General features: G+C 37.3%; 1 protein-coding gene and 1 pseudogene across 8 annotated transcripts in view; both read right to left on the bottom strand.

The window, feature by feature from the left end:
• Positions 1-21,345, bottom strand: part of SDK1 (sidekick cell adhesion molecule 1) — a 537,600-nt gene that overhangs the window by 447,844 nt on the left and 68,411 nt on the right. The window lies entirely within an intron of this gene.
• The window catches only part of LOC119872165, a 52,816-nt pseudogene continuing 49,889 nt past the window's right edge, over positions 18,419-21,345 (bottom strand).

Consider the following 21,345-nt stretch of genomic DNA (forward strand, 5'->3'; position numbering starts at 1 on the left):
ATATTTCAATTCACTAATTTCTATGTGATTATTTTTTTATTCCTTCTTAGCTGAGAGTTTTCTATTTCTTCAGTTGTTTAAAAAGAATCAATAAATTGCTATTGAAGCACTTTTATGAGGGCTGCTTTAAAATGCGTACCAGGCAATTTCAACATCTGATTCATTGCAGTGTTGGCTATAGTTGACTGATTTCTCATCCTGGTTCTTGGTATGGTATGATTTTCAATTGTATCCTGGACATTCTGGATATTATGTTGAAACTCCTGATCCTATTTAAATACTTTATTCTAGCAGGCAAAGCTAGGCTTTATGTATAAGGTCTAGCCGACTTTTGTGTCTGTAGCTCTAATGATAATTTATTTTGCAGAGCTATTCAGGTCTCCTCCGTTCTATGGGGTCTGCACAGGCTCCTACTCTATGCTTTTGGCTATCTGTGGGGACAGAAGGTGTTTCCCTAGGCTACTCTGTGTCACTGGTTCCAAGGTGAGGGATACCTGGTCCTGAACTGAGAAAGCTTCTTTAGGCCATCAAGTGCTAGTAAGCTTCTCAGTCACAGTCTTGGCTAGTACTACCTGAGGAGGGAAGCCCACCTGGTCCACCTTCTTCCACTGGGGATGGATCAGAAAATGCTGAATCAAACAGTTTTTAATTTAATAAAAACTCTGGTAATATAACGTTCATTCATTTATAGTCTGCAGTTTGCAAAAAGTGAAATAAAACCTTAAGTTTGCGATTATATTTGGACAATTTATGACATTCTAGTATACTTGTGAGTAGTGTAGTTTAATATCTGTCATTAACTAATACTAATTACATGTGCAATTATTTTGGAATATAGTGAACAATAAAGACAACTACAGTCTTAGCATTTAACAGATTTTAAGTCATCATCTGAGAGGTTGAACCGAGAGATGAGCATTCTTCCTACTTGATTCTTCACTTATTTTTTGAGTTTTAATGGTATATAATATTGATTCACAACCTAAAAGATCAGAATTATAATCAATGTGAGCCCACACTGCATTCTCACAGAGCCCATTTTAAAGTCTAAAAAATGGTGTCATTCATTAATTTCATTGTAATTTGCACTTAATTAGAACCTCCCCTGTTTGACCCTTATATACAAAACAATTCATTCTGGCACAATTGGGAAATAAGATAACTTACAATAGCAAATTTCTCAGACATTTAATGCTCAATGCTTCAAGCATAGAAACTTGTTTTAGAATGACTATTTAGAGAAAGTTTTGGAAATTAATTGTACAGCAGTTCTCTTCTTTCTTAAATAAAGTGTACTGATGACATTTAACCTTTTTTTGATGTCTCTGGACCATTTTCGCAATTTGTAGATTGTTCTGTAATGTAGTGATAATGACACCATCTACTTACATGATATGTACAGAACACATAGCACTTTAAGAGCATCATCTTACTCGTATGAAATAGGCAAATAGAATAGTTATCAATCTCAATTTGGGAGGAAACAAAGTCTCAGGGAAAGTGAATGACTAGCCGATAATTAAATAGCCCATCAAAAGGCGGAAAAGAGGTTCAGAAAGCTAACATTCACATTGTGCTTTTATAGACAGAGCACTTTTCCTAAATATTTTTTCACATAATTTAAATAACACTCATTGGGGATGCTTGGGTGGCTCAGTGGTTGAGCGTCTATCTTTGGCTCAGGTTGTGATCCTGAGGTCCTGGGATCCAGTCCCACATTGGGCTCCCGGCAGGGAGCCTGCTTCTCCCTCTATGTCTCTGCCTCTTTCTATGTGTCTCTCATGAATAAATAAAATCTTAATAAACAAATAAATAAACAACACTAATTACTACCCTTCATATTTTATATGGAAACTGAGGCTGGGAGATTTAAAGCAATGGTCTGGTCACAAAGGGAGCAAAGCAAGGTCTCTACCTCCTGATCCTGGGCTTTCTGTAGCTCGGGAGTTTTTAAAGCCCTTTGGATCTAAAGTCCAGAGCTGCTTCTGCTGTACCATATCTGCAGGGTTATTCACACCTTCATGATGTGGCTTCAAACACCAGCCGTTCTGTGATCCCCGGCTCCGCATTCCACATTCTTCCATCCCCTCTGCTGCCGCGGGGCTGCTGCCTCACTCCTTGCTGCTGTCTGTACCCTAGACTCTCACTGTTTCTGATCTGATATTTCAAATGTGTTTGTGGACAGAGATGAAACAGCCTTTGAATTAGGGTCTGAGGAGCTCTCCCTTTTAAATCAAGCCATGAATTACTGTGACGTCTCTCTTGGTTGTATAAAACCTGCTTTGCTGATGTCTGGTTTTCATTTATGTTCTTAAAGGCAGTGATTACAAGGTATAGGACTCATTAACAAGTGACAGGTTGTGACTATATCATCTTATAAGCAATATTACACAATAATTAGTTAAATATTAAATTGAGGAGTGGTTTTGCTTTCAAGGCTAGGGTATTCTCCAGATGAAAGCTCTAGTTCACATTCTGTGACTTAACGATCAAACACTATTACAGAAAGCTGTGGAGAGATACCTGATGACTGAATGGATCTTACTCTAATCGAGTTGACAAAGGCTTAAAAAGGTAAGTTTTTGTACTTTCTGTTATAAATACTAACATCTAGACCAAGCCTCATTCAATGGTAAGAGGCTGTGTTGGGGAGAAAGAAGGAAGGGATGTCTAAGATCACGAAAGCAACCAACTCCTGAGGGGAAGCAGAGAACGTGTGTGATCATCTGCGCCTTCCCTCCCCAAACCCTTTCTTTCTTTAAATTCTTTGGGAACCTTTTTTCTCCCCTGAGGATTTTTCCACGCATGGACAGAAAAACAGCCACAACTGTACTTTACTGAGAGTCTCAGTTACCAAAGGACTTTGAATTAAACATCATTATCTTTCTATCCTAACAGAGGAAGACAGTGTCTTCACCATCAGTTTGTGGCCAGATACAGGCCACTTTGAAGCAAGTGTTTGTCTCAGGGGAGTGGTGGAACTTTCCAGCTTGTGGAGGGGTTCCTGGAGCCCTCTACTGCCTCCCATGGCCTGAGACCCCTGCTCCTGCAGGCCAGCTCCAGCCATGGCCCAGGTGACAGTCTGTTCTCCCCTGGCCACATGGATGTCTCCTTGGTTCTATCTCTCCCTGAAAGACAGGTTTGGGACTAATAAGACAATTGGTATTCTGGGTACTGAGTGTGTGGGTCTGCACCTTCATAGAGGCTTTAGGAAATGCTCTAACCTACAGGAGGGACGGAGTGCTATGACTAAAGGTTATGTGGGGGAGATGCTGGGAGGTACCTGGGCCCTCACAGAGCCACTCGGTGGATATCCAGCCACATGTAGACTCAACTCTTCATGTAACCTTTTCTGACCCTTTCCCCCAAAACAAATTTCCATTGTGTCCAGGTATATCTAGTGTGTATTTCTAACAATAGAATTACTGCATGCTATGTGTCTATTTACATGCCCACTGCCGTGTAAGTCATGAAGCCAGTGAAATGTTATTCATCTTTATAACAATGGATGACAAATATGGTTATGACATTATTGAGCACTTGCTTTGTTCCCAACATAAGCCTTTCACAGACATTTTCTCACAGAACCCTCCCAATAACTTTCATGTAGATACTGTCATTAATCTCAATTACAAATGAGGAAACTGAGCTTTAGAGAGAGTAGATAACCTGCCCACATAAGACAGCCACCAGAGAGAACTCTCCTGGAGAGTCAACCATGCCAGACTCCTCCCAGGCCTCTGCTTCCCATGGCAGCCAAGCTCACAGATAGGAACAGGTCCTACCCCACTGAATGGATGCTCAGAATAAACGTTGCGCTCAGAATAAAATTCCAAATGATACAAATGACCCAAAGAGTCCCAAGGAGTCTAGTCTCTGCCCTCTCCAACCCTACTGCTGGGAGGGACTCTTCCCCTGACTTACCACACTCCCATCCATTTATTTCCTCCTGCTTCTCTAGTAAATTTAGCTCTTTTGCTCTGGAGTCTCTGAGCTAGCCAAGTACCTCTATGGCCTAAAATGCTCAGACCCTAGGTATTTGCTGGCTCATTCTTAAACTTCTGAAATCTGTGCAAATGTCACCTATGAGAGGAGCAGCCTTCCTTGACCATCCACCAAATTACCCACCACCCATGTTACACAAATCTATTTCCTTCATACAGTTTCTAGCCATCTGTAATTCTCATTTATTCATTTATTGTCTCCCTCATTTAGACCTTATGTGGTCAGAGACATGATCTGTCTACTCTCTGATGTATCCCTAAAGTATAAGCCCAGAACTAAATAAACATTTAATGACAAAATAAATAGGTCCTTAACAGCAAAGTTGATGGAGAGTAAAGGATCCCTAATTTAATGGAGAGTATTTTCATTTATTTATTTAAAGATTTATTTATTTATTTTAAAAAGAGCAAGCAAATGACAGGGGGGAGGAGTGGAAGGCTAGGAAGAGAAGCAGATGCCCCACTGGGTGTGGAGCCTGACATGGGGCTCTATCCCACAACCCTGAGATCATTATTTGAGCTGAAATCAAGAGTCAGATGCCTAACCAACAGGGTTACCCAGGTGCTCCTGAGAGTTTTTCCATTTTAAAGGAAAAAAAAAAAGAAAAGTTGCAAGACTGTTTAGAAGTACCTTTGTGATGTCTAAAAAAGTCAAATCATTTCATTTCCTGTGATAAAAGAGATGGTATATCAACTTTCTTAAATTATATAATTCGAACTTTTGGACACAAAGCTATTCTACCTTCTGAATGATAATAAAAATTGCTATCAAATTACAGTTAATGAACTCACAAAAGCACCTTCTGAGAGCTCTCTGGAAGTAAAATTTAATTTTTAAAGTTTGAAAATGACATGAATGTAAAAGAACAGCTTTCAAATATGCTTGATATTTTAGAGAAAAATCTCTATATTACTACATGAAGCCACAGTAATGAAGGTATCAGCCAGGTATATATTAATGGTTAGCATTCAATAAGCTAGATAACAGCATAATGCAATTTGAAAACAAACAATTAAAGGCCAGTGCACACATTCCCAGGGCATTTTCTAAGATGCAGATGGAGGCTGGCTCCTGAGACTTTTGACCCAACCATCTCCCTGTTGCTTTCTCCATGGATCAGGATCCCTTCTGCTCAGGCACTAGCACAGCCACAGTTAACGTGGGATGTGCAAGCACTCCCACCTCTTTGCCTCAGCGGCCACTCTTCTAACATGTGACAAGACACAGTAAGTGTATAACAAAATCTAGACACTAGACAACTATTGCAAAGCACTGAAACAACCTGTTCTCATATCAAAACTAGAAACAACTCCAATCAGAGCTCTGTCCTTAATAATGCTAAAATGTGAATTTTAATAATAAACAATTCTATTTGAGCAATGGATTTTCTTTCTGGGATGGCATCGGATAACCAAATAACCAGCGAACAAACACATTCCTGTGTGTCCAGTGGGTGATGATCTCACATCAGGGTGGTCATCCTGAGGGACACAGAAGTATTTCACATGACCCCTCTTATGAGAAACCCAGGTGGGAAAACAAGATGCAAACATGGGACAGAGTGGTATGCTAATTACAGCATACCACTGGCTGTAAGTATCACAGAATCCATCACTGAAAGAAAAGACAAATGTCAATTCTCTATCTGTCCTGAAGGGATTGAAAATGGGAAATATGTTATAAGCAGTATCTAAAGTTTAGTAAGAAATGTTTAGAGTTTTAATAAAATCTCTTTATCTACAGTCAAATAATATATCAAATAATTAAAAAATAACGTATCTGACATAAAAAAATACAAAGAGGAGGAGAATATTCAAGTCTCGGGGCATCCAGCACATATTTTGTTCCACTGAGCTTCCAGTTAAGTTCATCCCTGAGGTCCTAGGTGTCAAGCATCAGAAGAGAAAACCTGGAATTTCTAACCTTTGTACATTCTAGTGAGCCAGGATCTCCCCTTTGATTTTACAAGTTTAGTTCCTCCCACAAAGTAACTAGAAAGGTTTGCAAAAGCCAAATATCAAGATAAAGATTTTACTTAAAAAACAAGGAACCATTTGTTGATGCAACCCAACAAACACACAAAATTACACACAACAAGGGAGTGACCAAAGCAAACTGCTTGGGAAAGGGGACAACTCTGACCAAAACAATATCTAAGAAGACTGCTTTTTAAACACAAAACATTTTATTTTGAAATACTTATAGATTCATAGGAAGTTGGATAATGAGTACAGAGAAAATCTGTGTGACTTTCATCGAGACTCCTTAGACACATCTTAAGTGCAGTGTAATGAAAAACCAGGAGGCCGACATGGGGACAAGGGGTGGCACTTTATTACATGTGCAGCTAGCCTCTCCTATCCAGTCAGGATGCAGAACTACTCATCACCACAAACACCTCCCTTGTGCTTGCCCTTAGAGGACATATCCACCCTCTCCCCTCACCTGATATCCACTAACTGGTTCTTCAAATATATAATTTTGTCATTTCAGGAATGTTCTATAAACACAGCAGTATGTGACCTTTTGAGACAGGCCTCTTTCCATTCAGGATAAGTCCACAGAGATCCACCAGAAGGGGGCAGATAGGTAATGGTTCATTCCTTTATAATGTAGAATAGCATTCTTATGGGATGGATACCCCACACTTTGTTTACTCATTGTCCACTCAAGAACATACAGATCATTTCCAGTTTTTGGCCACTATGAACAAGGCTTCTGTGAACAGGTGGGTGCCTATTTTGTGCAGATGTAGGTTTTCATGTCTCTGGGATGAATTGCTATCTTACAATCAGTGTATGTTCTGCTGTTTGTAGAAACTATCAGACTATCTTCCAGTGAGGCCAGTGAGACAGACTATCTTCCAGTGAGACATTTTACCTTGTCACCAGCAATGTCTGATCGACCCAGGTGTTCCAGATCCTTGGAGGCATTTGCTATTTGTCAGTACTTTTTATTTTAGCGGTTCTAATAGCAACATAGGGATATCTCATCGTGGTTTTAATTTGTATTTCTCTGATTGCCAGGAGTGTTGACTAGTTTTCATGTGCTTGTTTGCCATTTACCTGTCCTCTTTCATGCAATGTCTCCTCAGTGTTTTGCCCATTTCAGAATTGGGTTTTTTACCACAGTTTTGAGAGTTCTCTCTGTATCCTGGACATGGGTGCTTTCTCAAATATGTGGCTGGCAAATATTTTATTGCAGTCTGTAGCTTGTCTTTTCATTCCCTGACAGGCTTTTTAGCAGAGCTAAAGTTTTAAAATTTGAAGAATTCCAATTTATTGCTTTTTTTCTCTTATGGACTGTGCCTTTGGTGGCATGCCTAAGCACTCTTCACCAAATCCTGACCCCAGATATTTTCTCTTCTATCTTCTGAAAGCTTAATCATTTTACATTTACCATTTAAATCCAACATATTTTGAGTTAATTTTTATATGAGGAATAGGGTTTAGGTCAAGGTTTACTTTTTTGCCTAGGGATGTTCAATCATTCTAGCAATGCTTGCTGAAAAGACCATTATTCTTCCTTTGTTAAATTCCTTTTTATCTTTGTAAAAAATTGGTTGGCTATACTTGTGTGGCTCTATTTCTGGGCTCTCTGTTCTGTCCCATTGATCTGTGTGTCTATCCCTATGCCAGTACCACAGAGTTTCTCTTACTGTAGCTATGTAGTAAGAATTCAAATTGAGTAGACTGATTTTTCCCACTTTGTCCTTCTTTTCAACATTGATTCAGCCCCTTTGCTTTCCCACATAAATTTTATAACCATCTTTTCTATATCTACAATTTTAATAGAAATTGTATTAAACCTACATATACATCAGTTTGGGGAAAAATTGACTTCTGTCCATCCATGAACATGGCACATTTTCCCATATATTCAGATTATTTTTCTCATTAGTACTTTAGAGTTTTCTTTCTTTTTTTCTTTTTTACTTTAGAGTTTTCAACATCAGGCCTTAAACATATTTTCTTAGCTGTATAACAAATTATACCTTTTTAAAGCAACTCTAAATATATTTGTATTTCAATTTTCATATGTTTATCATACTATATAAAAATGTTGATTTTTGTATACTATTTTGTATCTTATGACCTTGGAATTTTTTTTTTGTAGAGATTATTCTAGGTTTTTTTTTTTTTTTTAATAGATTCCTTGAAATCTTCTAGGTAGATCATCATGTCAACAGCAAATACAAAATTATTTTTCTTCTTTTCCTATCTGTGTACCTTTAGTTCCTCCCCAGCCCCATTTGGAGCTGGCTACAAATCCCAGTGCTGTTGAAGGGGTGTGGGGGGAATGGACACCCTTGCCTTATTTTTTATTTTTTGACACCCTTGCCTTATAACCACACCTGGGGGGAGTACACTCAGTGTGGCACCACTGAATATGATGTGAGCCATAGTTTCTGTACACACTACTCATCAAATTGAGAAAGCTCTATTTCTAATTTATCAACAGTTTTTTTAAGGAATGGGTGTGGATTTTGCCTAACAACTTTTCTACATCAATTGATCTGATCAAATGACTTTTCTGCTTTAGGCTGTTAGTATGCTTGATTGCAATGATTTATTTTTGAATACTGAACCAGCCTTGCATAACTGGCATAAATCCCATGTGATCACTATGTATAATTCTTTTAAATATATTGCTGAATTCTATTTGGTAACAATTTGTTAAGGCCTTCCGTGTTTGTACTTATGAGGAATACTGGCCTGTAATGTTCTATGTGTGCATTTGGGTGTGGTTTTTCTGGTTTGGGTATCAAAATAATACTGCTGATTCATAAAATTAAGAAGAATTTCACTCTCTTGTATTCTCTGAAGAGATTGGGCAAAATTGCGGCAGGGAGGGTGGTTTGTTTTTGTTTTTATTTTTAAGTTTGGTATCATTCTTCAGTGAAACTATCTGGGCCTAGAGATTTTTTAGGAAGGTTTAAAATTTTGAAATGAATTTCCTTACTATTTGTAGGGCTTCTCGAGTTGTCTAGTTCATGTTGAGTGAGTTGTGGCAGTTTGTGTTTTTTGGGGAATTTACTTACTTCATCTAACTTGTCAGACTTTGCATGTAGGGTTATCCATTGTGTTCCATTATTTTCCATTTGATACCTGGGGCAGGTGATGTGATGAGCACTGGGTATCTGACATGCCATCACTTGTTTCAGCCCAGATATATGTTGTGTCCTCTCTCTTTTCTGTGTTAGTTTAATTAGAAGTTTGCCTATTTTGATTTTTTTTTTTACCTAGCTTTTTTTTTTTTTTTACATTGATTTTCTCTTTCTCCTTGTTCATCTTTGTTCTTTTCCTTCTTTCTGCTTGTATTGGGTTTACTTTGCTCTTGTTTTTCTAGCATCTTAATGTTGGAGCTTTGATGGATTCTAAACTTTTATTCCTTTCTGATATAAGAGTTTAGCACCATAAGTTTCCCTCTTCATCTGCTTTAGGTGTGTCCCATTAGTTATAATATGTTGTGTTTTAATTTTCCTTTAAAGTATTTATTTTGTGTCTTTGACCCAACACATTCTGAAATGTGTTGTTTCCAAGTGTCTGGATATTTTCTTGCTACCTTTCTGTTATTAATGTCTAATTTGATTCAGTTGTGGTGAGAGAACACACTCTATGATTTCAATTATTTTATTTTATTTTTTTTTATTTCAATTATTTTAAACACGTTAAGGTTTCTTTTTGATGCAAGACAATGACTATTTTGGTATATCTTTAATGAGAACTGAAAAGAACGTATACTTAGATGTTGCTGAATGAAGTGTCCTATAAATATCAATTAGATTCTGTTGGTTGATAGTGTGGCTGAGTTATTCAAATCCTTACTGATTTCCTTACTAGTTGTTCTATCCAATATTGAGAGAGGGCTGTTTAAGTCTCCAAATATAAGTGTGGACTCTGATTTCTCCTTTCACTTCCATTAGGGTTGTTTTACATATTTTGCAACTCAATTGTTACACATATTTGGAATTGCCATGTCTTCCTGCTAGACAGGCCCTTTTTCATTATATACCTTCTTTGCTCTAAACTCTATTTTAGCTAATATTAATCCAGCCAGTCCTGATTTCTTTTGATTTATATTTTCATGGCTTTTTAAAGTACTTTTACTTTCAATGTACCTAAAACAATTATTTTGAATTTAGTTTATTGTAGACACCACATAGTTGGGTCATGATTTTTTAAAAATTACCCACAAATCTCTGTCTTTTCACTGGTATATCTTTACCATTTATACTTACTGCAATTATGGATATTTTGGGGTTTAGGTCTATCATTTATTTTTTGTCTGTTGCTTATTTTCTCTATGTTTTCTTTAAAAAATTTCTCTGATTTCTTTTTTGGCCCCCTTGAATGTTACTTGAATATTTTTGAAATTCTATTTTTGATGTATCTGGGGTTTTTGAGTGTATTTCTTTGCATAGTGTTTTAGTGGTTGTTCTAAGTATTACATTTTATTCACATAACTTACCATGGTGTGCTAGTGTCAACATTTTACCAGTTTGAGTGAAATACAGAAAGCTTACCTTGCTTTAGATTCCTTATCCTACCCCATGTATAAGATCGTCATAAATATTTCCTCTACATTCCCTATAAGCATTTTGCAGTGTTGTACTTTTTGCTTCAACCATCAAACATAATTTAGAAAATTCACAATTATCCTTAAACTATTCAAAAAAAAATGTGAGAGGAAGGAAAGCTTCCAAATAATATTCTATGAGGCCAGAATTACCTTGATACCAAAACTTGACAAAAACACCACAAAATAGAAACCTACTGGCCAATATCTCTGATGAACACAGATGAAGAAAACCTCAACAAGGTATTAGCAAACTACATACAAAACATTAAAAAGATCATTCACCGTGATCATGTGGGATTTATTCTAGGGATGCAAGGATGGTCCAATATTTGTAAATCAATGTGATACACCACATCAACAAATTGAAGGATAAAAATCATATAATTATCTCAATAAATGCAGAAAAGTATTTGACAAAATTCAACATTCACTCATGAAAGAAAACTCAACAAAGTAGAGTTAGAGAGAACATATCTCAACATAATAAAGGCCATATGTGGAAAACCCACTGCTAACATATACCCCATGGTAAAAACAAAACAAAACAAAACAAAACAAAACAAAACAAAACAAGAAAACAAACGTGACAGCTTTTCCTCTAAGATCAGGAATAAGACAAGGAAGTCCACTCTTAGTCATCACAGTACTGGAAGTCCTAGCCAGAGCAATTACACAAGAAAAGGAAAAAGGGGCATGCATCTATGTTGGTAAAGAAGAAGTTAAAATGTCACTATATGAAGATGACATGATGTTATACATAGAAACTCCTAAAAACTCCACAAAAAAACTAAAAGTAAAAGGAGTTCAGTAAAGTAGCAGGACACAAAATTAATATCCAGAAATCAGGAGCATTTCTATATGTTAATAACAAAGTAGCAGAAAGAGAAATAAAGATGTGGTATATACATACAATAGAATATTACTCAGCCATCAGAAAGGATAAATACTTCCCATTTACAGTGACATGGTTGGAACTGGAGTGTATTATACTGAGCGAAATAAGTCAATCAGAGAAAGATACTTATATGGTTTCTCTCATATGTAAAATATAGAAAGCAGCCCAGAGGGTCATAAGAAAGAGAGGAAAAACTTAATAGGAAGTCATCAGAGAAGAAGAAAAACCATACGAGACTCTTAACTATAGGAAACAAACAGGGTTAGTGGAGGGAAGGCAGAAAGGGGGTGATGGGCGTTAATTAAGGAGGGCAGGTGATGTGATGAGCACTGGGTATTATATGCAGCTGATGAATTACTGGAAACAAAGTATGTACTATAGGTTGGCTATTTTGAATTTTAAAGAAACTAAAAAAAAAAAAAAAGAAGAGTAATTAAGAAAATAGCATTTACAATTGCACCAAAAAGAATAAAAGACCCAGGAATAAACTTCTAAACAATGAGGTAAAAGACCTGTACTTTGAAAACTATAAAAAATGATGAAAGAAACAGAAAATGACACAAACAAATGAAAAGATATTGCATGTTCATGGAGTGGAAGAATTAATACTCTTAAAATGTTCATATTATCCAAAGCAATCAACAGATTCAATTGTAATCCCAATCAAAATACCAAAAGCATTTTTTTACAAAACCAAAACAAAAAATACTAAAGTTTGTAAGGAACCACAAAAGACCTTGAATAGCCAAAGCAATCTTGAGAAAGAACAAAAAATCTGGAGGTATCATAATCCCAGATTTCAAGATATACTACAAAGCTATAATAATCAAAACAGTATGGTTCTAGCACAAAAATAGAAACATAAATCAGTGGAACAGAACAGAGTACCCAGAAATAAATTCATGACTACATGGTCAATTAATCTATGAAAAGGAGGTAAGAATATACAATGGGGGAAAGACAGTCTCTTCAATAAATGGGGATGGAAAAACTGGACAGTTACATATAAAAATGAAACTGTGCCACTTTTCAACACTTTACACAAAAATAAACTCAATGTCAATTAAAGAACTATATGTGAGACCTGAAACCAAAAAAAAAAAGAAAAATCCTAGGAGAGAACACAGACAGTAATTTCTCTGATATGAGCCATAGCAACATTTTTCCAAATACGTCTTCTAAGGAAAGGAAAACAAAAGCAAAAATAAACTATTGGAACTAAATCAAAATAAACGGCTTTTGTACAGCAAAGGAAATCAGCAACAAAGCAAAAGGCAATTTACTAAATGGGATATTTGCAAATGATAAATCCACTCTGGGGTTTAAATCCAACTATATATATTAAGGACTTACACAACACCAAAAAGCAAAAAATACTTTTAAAAAATGAGCAGAGGACCTAATAGACACTTATCCAAGGAAAACACACAGATGGCCACAGACACATAAAAAGATGCTCAATATCACTAATCATCAGGGAAATGCAAATTAAAACCACGGTGAGATATCACCTTTTATCTGTTAGATGGCTAACATAAAAAAGACAAGAAACAACAGGTGCTGGCCAAGATGTGTAGAAAAAGGAACACTCATATGGTGTTGATGGGAATGCAAATTGATACAGCCACTCTGAAAATCAGTATGGAGATTCTTCAAAAAATTAAAAATAGAAATACCATATGATCTAATAATTCCACTATGGGTATTCACCCAAAGAAGATTTAAAACACTAATTTGGAAAAAAATATGTACTCATATGTTTATTGCAGCATTATTTACAATAGCCAAGATATGGAAGCAACCTTAAGTGTCCATTGATAAACAAATGGGTAAGGAAGGTGCTACACACACGTGTGCATGTGTGTGTGCACACACATACACACACAGTGGAATATTACACAGGCATAAAAAAGGATGAAATCTTGCCAACTGAGATAACATGGATGGACCTGGAGGGTATATGCTAAGGAAGATAAATGAAGCTGAGAAAGACAAATACCATGAGGAATCTTTAAAAAATGAACAAAAGGCAGAATCAGCCCTGTTAATACAGAGAACAAAGTGATGGTTGCCAGAGGAGAAGGGGTAGAGGGTGGGAAAAATGGTTGAAAGGCTTCCAGTTATGGAATGAATAAGGCACAACATGGAGAATATATAGCCAATGATATTGTAATAGTTATGTACAAGGACAGATGGTAGCTACACTTGTGGTGAACATGTTGAATTGTATAAACTTGTTGAATTACTATACTGTACATCTGAAAATAATGTAACATTGTGTGTCAACTATACTCAAAAGAAAAAAGAACATTCATATGGAAAAAGTAAGTCTATCTTATTCATCCATTTTGTTCTGTTTTTTCTTCCTGATATTCTAAGATTCCCTCCACCTTTTTTTCCCTTTACCATTTCTGTTTTTTAGAGTGCTTCCTTTAACTATTCTTTAAGGGTAATTACCATAACAATACTCTGATTTTTCATCTAAAAGTGGCTTAATTTTTCCTTCATTCCCAATAGTTTTACCAGATACAGAATTAGTGGTTGACAGGTCTTTTCTTCTAGTACTTGAAAAATGTTCTGCTACCTTCTTATGCTCTCCATAGTTTTTAACAAGAAATCTGGTGTCATTAGAATTTTTTTTTCCCCTATAGGTAAGGTGTTATTCTGTTTGGCTGCTTTCAAACCTTTGTCTTTAGTTTCAGAAGTTTAACTATTATGTTTCTTGGTGTGCATTTCTTTAGATTTATGGTACTTGTAATTCACTCAGATTCTTAAATTGTAGGTTTGCATGTTGAGTCAAATTTGACATTTTTCAACCATTGTTTATTTAAATACTTTTTTATCCCCACTCCTCTTTCTTTCCTTCTGTGATTCGGATGACACAAACATTAGATTCTTTTTTAAAAAAGATTTTATTTATTTATTCATGAGAGACACAGAGAGAGAGAGAGAGAGAGGCAGACACACCAGCAGAGAGAGAATCAGGCTCCATGCAGGAAGCCTGATGTGGGACTTGATCCCAGGACTCCAGGACTATGCCCTGGGCCAAAGGCAGATGCTCAACTGCTGAGCCATCCAGGGATCCCCCAAACATTAGATTCTTTTTGCCACAGTCCCAGAAGTCTCTGAGGCTCTAGTTTTGTATTTTTGATTCAGTCTTATTTTCTATGTTGTTCAAATTAACTAATTTCTATTTCTATCTTAAAATTCATGGATTCTTTTCTTTGTCCTCTCCTTTCTGCTGTTAAGTATGTCCACTTAAAGGTGTTTTAAGTTGTGTATTTTTAAGTTCTAAAATGTTTGTTTTGTACTGCTTTATCTATTTCTTTGCTGAGACTTTCCATTTCTTTCATGTGACAATATCCCCTCTCCCTCTTTATTTCCAGCATGCTTGAAATTGCTCATTGAAACATTTTTATGACGGTTGCTTTAAAATGCTGGTCAAATATTTCTAAAACCTGTGTCATGTTGGTGTCTGTTGATTATCTTCTGTCATCCAAGTTGAGACATTCCTGGTTTTTGTTGTGGTGAATGATTTTTCAATTAAAACATGGGCATTTTTAAAAAAGATTTTTATTTATTTATTCATAGAGACAGAGAGAGAGAGAGAGAGAGAGAGGCAGAGACACAGGCAGAGGGAGAAGCAGGCTCCATGCAGAGAGCCTGACTTGGGACTCGATTCAGGGTCTCTAGGATCATGCCCTGGGCTGCAGGCAGCGCTAAACCGCTGTGCCACCGGGGCTGCCCAAAACATGGGCATTTTGAATAGCATGCTATGAAATCTGGATGTTACCTAAATCTTCTCTTAGCCAGTCTCTTTTGAACTGCTTTGGTGGAGGAAGGGTAACCCTTCCCCTCATTACTACCAGGTGTGGGTAGAAGGCTCATTAGTGCTGGGTTGGGGTGGGGACTCAGGCCCCAGACTAGGTTTCCATTGATACATCTCTGGGGAGGTGGAGAGAGGTCTGCCATTGTTCCAGATCTTGCCTCCAATGACACTGTCGGGGAGGGGTTTCTTATTACCAATGGTGGAAGTGAGAGTCTAGTAGACATTACTCAGTGAGAAGAGAAGGGTACCTTGGTAGCACCAGGTCTGAGAAGTCCAGGCTCCCCTGGACTGATCCCCTCTGGAACCAGGGAGGGATCTCCTCTGGAACCAGGGAGGGAACTCATTACTACCCAGAGGGATCTAAGTCTTGGCTACACACTCAACTTCTTTTTCACCACTACAGTCAAGGGTGGGGGATGGAGAACCTCATGACAGCCTGGCAAAACTGGAAGTCTAGGCTCCCCACTGGGTCTTTGCTTGTGGGGTCTGTGGGTTTTCCCACAGAGTTTTCTGTGGTGTTTACTGCAGTGAGGTGGCTATTGTCTAAAAGTTTTTTGTCTTGACAGGCTGTTCTCTTTTTATGGTCTTTTGGCTAGAAAGGGTAGGGTTTCTTGGAAGCTTTTATTTATATATGTGCACTTTGGCTTCTCTGGCCCCCAAGCTAATAAATATGAGGAAAACATTAATCTCAGGGAATCCACCACTGTGTCACTCATTGAGTCTCAAGGTCCCCAGGCGGTCCACCTCCTTCTCCACGCCATTCAGAGTCTTCTTGTGGTTTTCATATAGAACATTCAGGGATTTCAGCTGTCCTTTGAAGGAGGAATAGAAGCAAGTGTGTCCACTCCATCTCTCCAGAGACATGAATTGGGAAGATTCTCTTAACAGTTTTTCTTTCTCTTCCACACATTAATGATCAGCAAAATAACATTCAAGGATCATTAGCACATAGAAATGCCAGAGGAACAATAACAACAGAAAAGCCTACACAGGAGTGAAACAGGAAGAAGAAATGAATATGAATAAATTATTAACTCTACATCAAGTTTAGAAGTAAAAAAAAAAAGTGCTTCATATAAAGTTTAGCTTAGGGCAGAAGATATGAAAGAATGGCAGAGATGGTGAAAGAACTGGAGCCTGATTTGGGGCTCAATCTGAGAAGCCTGAGATCATGACCTAAACCAAAATCATGAGTTGAATGCTTAACCAACTGAACCACGCAGGCACCCCAGGAGACTTTTTTAAGGTTTCATGTCAACGTTTAAGGCAGCAAAGTGGAGGAGAAGTTCTCCACATCATTAGCCCAGTATCGCTCAATTCCATTAGTTGAAGACAAAACCTAATTGCTGAGAAAAAGCAGAGGCAGAAGTTCCAAATCAGCAACTGACATCCTAGAGATACACTGTGAATTACAGCAGGAGAGAAAGGGATGAGTAATTAGCACTACACATATTTCAGTACCGTGGCTTTTCTTATAATTAGCAGTCACATAATTTGAAAACCACCTTGTACAAAATCATTATTATTTTCCAAAAGTAACAGGAAAAAAAAAAACATAACAAGGAATGGTTGACATTCCCTTCATTCATTCTACCTCGCTTTATTATAAGAGTTGGTCAAAGACAGCTAGAGGAAGCAAATCAAGAAAATAAAAGATTTCTTTCACATTGCAGTGGGTATACCCCTTTGAAGGTCTTCAAAGAACTTCTAAACTACAGCTTCCCTCAGCACCACAGTTCTATATACACTTGACACATTACTTATGTTTTCTTTTAGGGATTGCAACTGTAAGTATTAGAAGTCTCCTGTCTGCTGGTGTTGACACCCTAGGGTGTTAGAAACAATGAGATGCTCCTCCTTTAGTGGATCAATTTTTATAATTATATTTTAGTATTTAAATTTAATAAACTAGTATAATAATTAGATAAGTCATAAAATAATCAAATGTTATTTATTTAATTCTTTAATTTTCTTAATGTTATTTAATATGTTAGCAGCTAGGAAGGACTAGAAAGAATTTCTAAATAAACCTAAAAACAGACGGTGTTGCAAAGGAAGAAAGAAAAGTATACTCTGGAGAAAAAGAAAGTTGGACTACATATTTCAGAGCACCATCACCCAGTCCTGGGGCAGAAAATGAGAATTAGCAATTGGTGAGGGAGGAATTTTCATCACCCCTGGTCAGTCCTTTGATCAACCACCAATCATTCACTACCAGTGCACTCCACACCCCAAAGGAGGCAGGCACAGCAACACGTGTCCTACAATCTGCAGAAGTAGAGTGTGTGTGACCCAAGGAGTCTGAGGCAAGAAGGCTGGTTAAGATCACAGAGAGGAGCATGGATTTGAACAAGCACAATGAATTGCAGGTTCTATCTGCGAGTACCAAGGCAGAGAGAAGAGTATAATATGTAAGTTGAGGACATCATCTCTAGGAGGCCACTAAAGACATGAGAACAAGAAGGAATCCAGGGAGATTGCTCAGAATGGGGGAAAAAAAAAAGAGGGTCAAATAAAGAATGCACAGGAACACCAACATTTTAATGACAAGGCAAAATAGTAATTAAGAGAAAGAGTTCAAGGAAGACAGACAAAAAAATAATATTGAGGAAGGCAAAAGAGATGTGTCAGAAAGCTGAAAGTCATAGCAGTTCCAAATGCTGCAAAAGCCAAAATAATGTAAAAAGCAGACACTGTCCATTAGCTTTGGTAACTGGGCTGTCAGTACAGAACCAAGCAAAGGCAATTTCAGTGGTGTCTTCTGAGTGTTAGCGCCAATCATCCTCAGTGTCACCCACTGCACACACTGGCTCCTGGCTCATATTGTCTTCTCTGTTTACATCCAGCCATTTATATTATTTGAATTAATAAACACATTTTACAAAGGCAATGGGAAAATGTACACATGACATAAAGCTCAACTAAATATATTTAGCTGAAACACTTAATGCGTTGGCAATACATTTCTCCATGTTTTGTATTTCTGATTTTGTGAGGTACTCACATCTAAGTATGGCATCTTGCATCTAAGTACAGCAAACTTATTATTCAGCTGTTAAAATTATTTTTTTATGAAGTTCTTGATAAATGAAAATACTCAGGATATAATCTTACTTTGAAAATATTTACAAAATAGTTTATTAAATAGGATCTCAATAATAAAAACATACATAAAAGAAAGTAAACATAAGACAAAATATTTGTAACTGCCTATAGAAAATAGTATTATGGGAGGTTTTTTTCTGCTGACTCATATTCTTCAGCATTTATGTAAGTATGTGTTTTGTATAATTTTACTAATCATGAAAAGGAATAATTAAAACCTATTAAAAGACAGAATCAATTTCCTGTTCTCCCACAAGTGTGTAGTAACCAAGTTCTTCTAGGGAAATACCTATTTAATTTGGGGTGTGAAGCAGCTATACATCACTGTGCCTTAGAAGAGAGCTGTCTTTCAACAACTCTAAGATTACATGCCATAAATATTTTTAGCAACCAGGAAAGTGTGAGTTCTACAGGAAAGTCGCATATTATAGTGACTCTGCCTCTAACGTGTACAGTGCCCAAAGAGTCACCGTGTGCTTGCTTTCTTAGACAAAGTATTTGCATACTAAAAAAGTTTCAGATTTTGATTAATAAGATGATGAAGAGACAGAAGAGCACTGAAAAGCCTATTATTGTAGGGGGTGTGCTTGTACATATGTCTATTAACTTTTCATTTCGTAAAAGTAATGATTTGCAGCAAGGATGCATGTTATTATGAAGAATCCTGCTGTTCTAGTGCACTGTTTCACAAACTTGCCTGATGGTATGAATTACCAAGGACACTTGTAAAAATGTAGATTTCCGAGCCCAACCTCTAGAATCAGAATCTCAAGAGAGAGGGTCTAAAAAATCTGTATTTTTTAAGTTTCCTGGAACACCAATCCCAACAGGATCTGAGTATTTTCCTGAGAGTGTTTTAAAAGCATCTATTGAACCATTCACATTCCCAATTTCCTACTTTCCCCTTTGCAACTATTCCCATCAAATTATGCACATGCTTTCCAGACTAGCATAAGTGCCGATGATAATCAGTGATCTCCAGGTCTGTAGCTGTCATTTCAAATTTCACTACCTGTCAGTCCTCCTTCCATGCATCCTTGCAAAGTCTGCTAGAAGTCAGCTGCTATCCCATTGCCACAACTGGCCACCCACTGGTTCCATCTAATTGAAAGTGCCCACAATATCTACATCCTTTTAGTCACTAATTCCAATCCTAGATTATTTAATAATCAGAAATGTGACAAAAATTTACACTTTCATCATCACATCAGTTCCATCATCACATCAGGTAAAACAAAACAAAACAAAAAACCAAAATACACAACAAAAATCAACAGGATATAACTGGAATGTGACCAAATAGAGAATAGTTAAATAATTTATGGTACATAACTAAAAAGTCATTCAGCAAACCTAAAATATGTTTTTAAAGACTATTTAATAGTATGAAAAATTCTCACTATTTAGTGATCATTTATTTATTTTTTGAGCTTTTATATTTGAGTTTATTCTTCATTTAACTTTTAAAACACTACTATAGTTGAATATTAAAACAAAAATGATAGCAAGTAGTGAGCCATGATTATAGTCCTTCACTCATCCACTACTACATATAAAATGCCAGCAGCAGTGTTATTCACCGGCCCCATTAAGAGGCCCCATTCACTGACCACCACCCCTAGGATGATGTTCATCATCCTCATATGCTTCCCCATTGTACTGGCGCCGTCTCTCCTGATTGGGATCAAAGTCCACCAGTTCTACCTGGTCCATTTCATCAGCCTCTTCTACTTCTTTCCTCTCAGGTAGGAGTTTTTCCAGCAAAGAAAGTTTATCAGGAGAGAGAGCCGTTCTCGGGGAAGTTTACCTTAAATTCGATGATTAGGTGACCCTTCTCATATGGTCTACGATAAATTGGCATGCCTTCATTTAGCACACACTTGATATCCCCATGCTTGACAATCTGACCTGGATGAGAGGTGATGATGTCAAGAGTAGATATTGGCTTTTGAAAGCCACACAGGGCTTCAACCAGCTGTATATCCATACATATGAAAAGATCTTCTCCTCCTCGAGTAAAAACAGCATGGTCCTTCTGATCTAAAACAATGATAATATCTCCTGATTCCAGTCCTGGTTCTTGGTCTCCCTCACCATGGAATGTTATCTTCTGGCCATCTTTCATGCCTTTGTCAATATGCACTTCTAAAATCTTCTTCTCTCGAACTATCTTCCTTCCATTGCAGCTTTTACATCTATCTTAGGACTGATCCGTTCCCCATGGCCCTGGCACTCCATGCACACAGATTGAATTTGCTGAACCATTCCAGGTCCTATCTGATGAATTCTTATTTGCATTCTAGTACCTCGGCAATTGGGACAACATTCGACTGCTCCTTTCTTACCACCTCGGCCTTCACATTTATCGCAAATCACATTCTTTTGCAGAGCTAGTTTTCTTATTGTGCCATTATATAAATCTTCTAAGGTTACTGAGAGCTGATGTACAACATTTTTACCTCTCCGTTCTCTCTGTATCCTGCCTCCTCCTCCAAAACACATATCAAAGAGGTCCATGGGGGAGCCAAAACCACCACCAGCTCCACCTTCTTTAATTGCCTGTTCTCCTCCTTTGTCATATAATTCCCTTTTCTTTGCATCAGAGAGCACTTCATAAGCTTGAGAAATCTGTTTAAACTTCTCTCCTTCATTTGGATTTTTATCAGGGTGGTACTTCAAGGCCAGTTTTCTGTAAACCTTTTTCAATTCCTCCTGGGTGGCATTAGGTTTGACCCCCAAAACATCGTAGTAAGTGGTTTCTTTCACCATTTTCTACAGCCGGTGAGAAGGCTGAAGCCGGTGTGGGGAAGCGGAAAGGAGCGCGTTGCTGGGCGCAGCTTGGGCCGCTGCCGCTCCTCCGCATCTCACCCAGCGTTCTGGAAAGTTCCCTTAGTGATCATTTAAAGGAAATAGCAAAACAATATACAAT

This window comes from Canis lupus, chromosome 6, assembly GCF_011100685.1.
Source record: "Canis lupus familiaris isolate Mischka breed German Shepherd chromosome 6, alternate assembly UU_Cfam_GSD_1.0, whole genome shotgun sequence".
In the NCBI taxonomy this organism is placed as follows: Eukaryota; Metazoa; Chordata; class Mammalia; order Carnivora; family Canidae; genus Canis; species Canis lupus.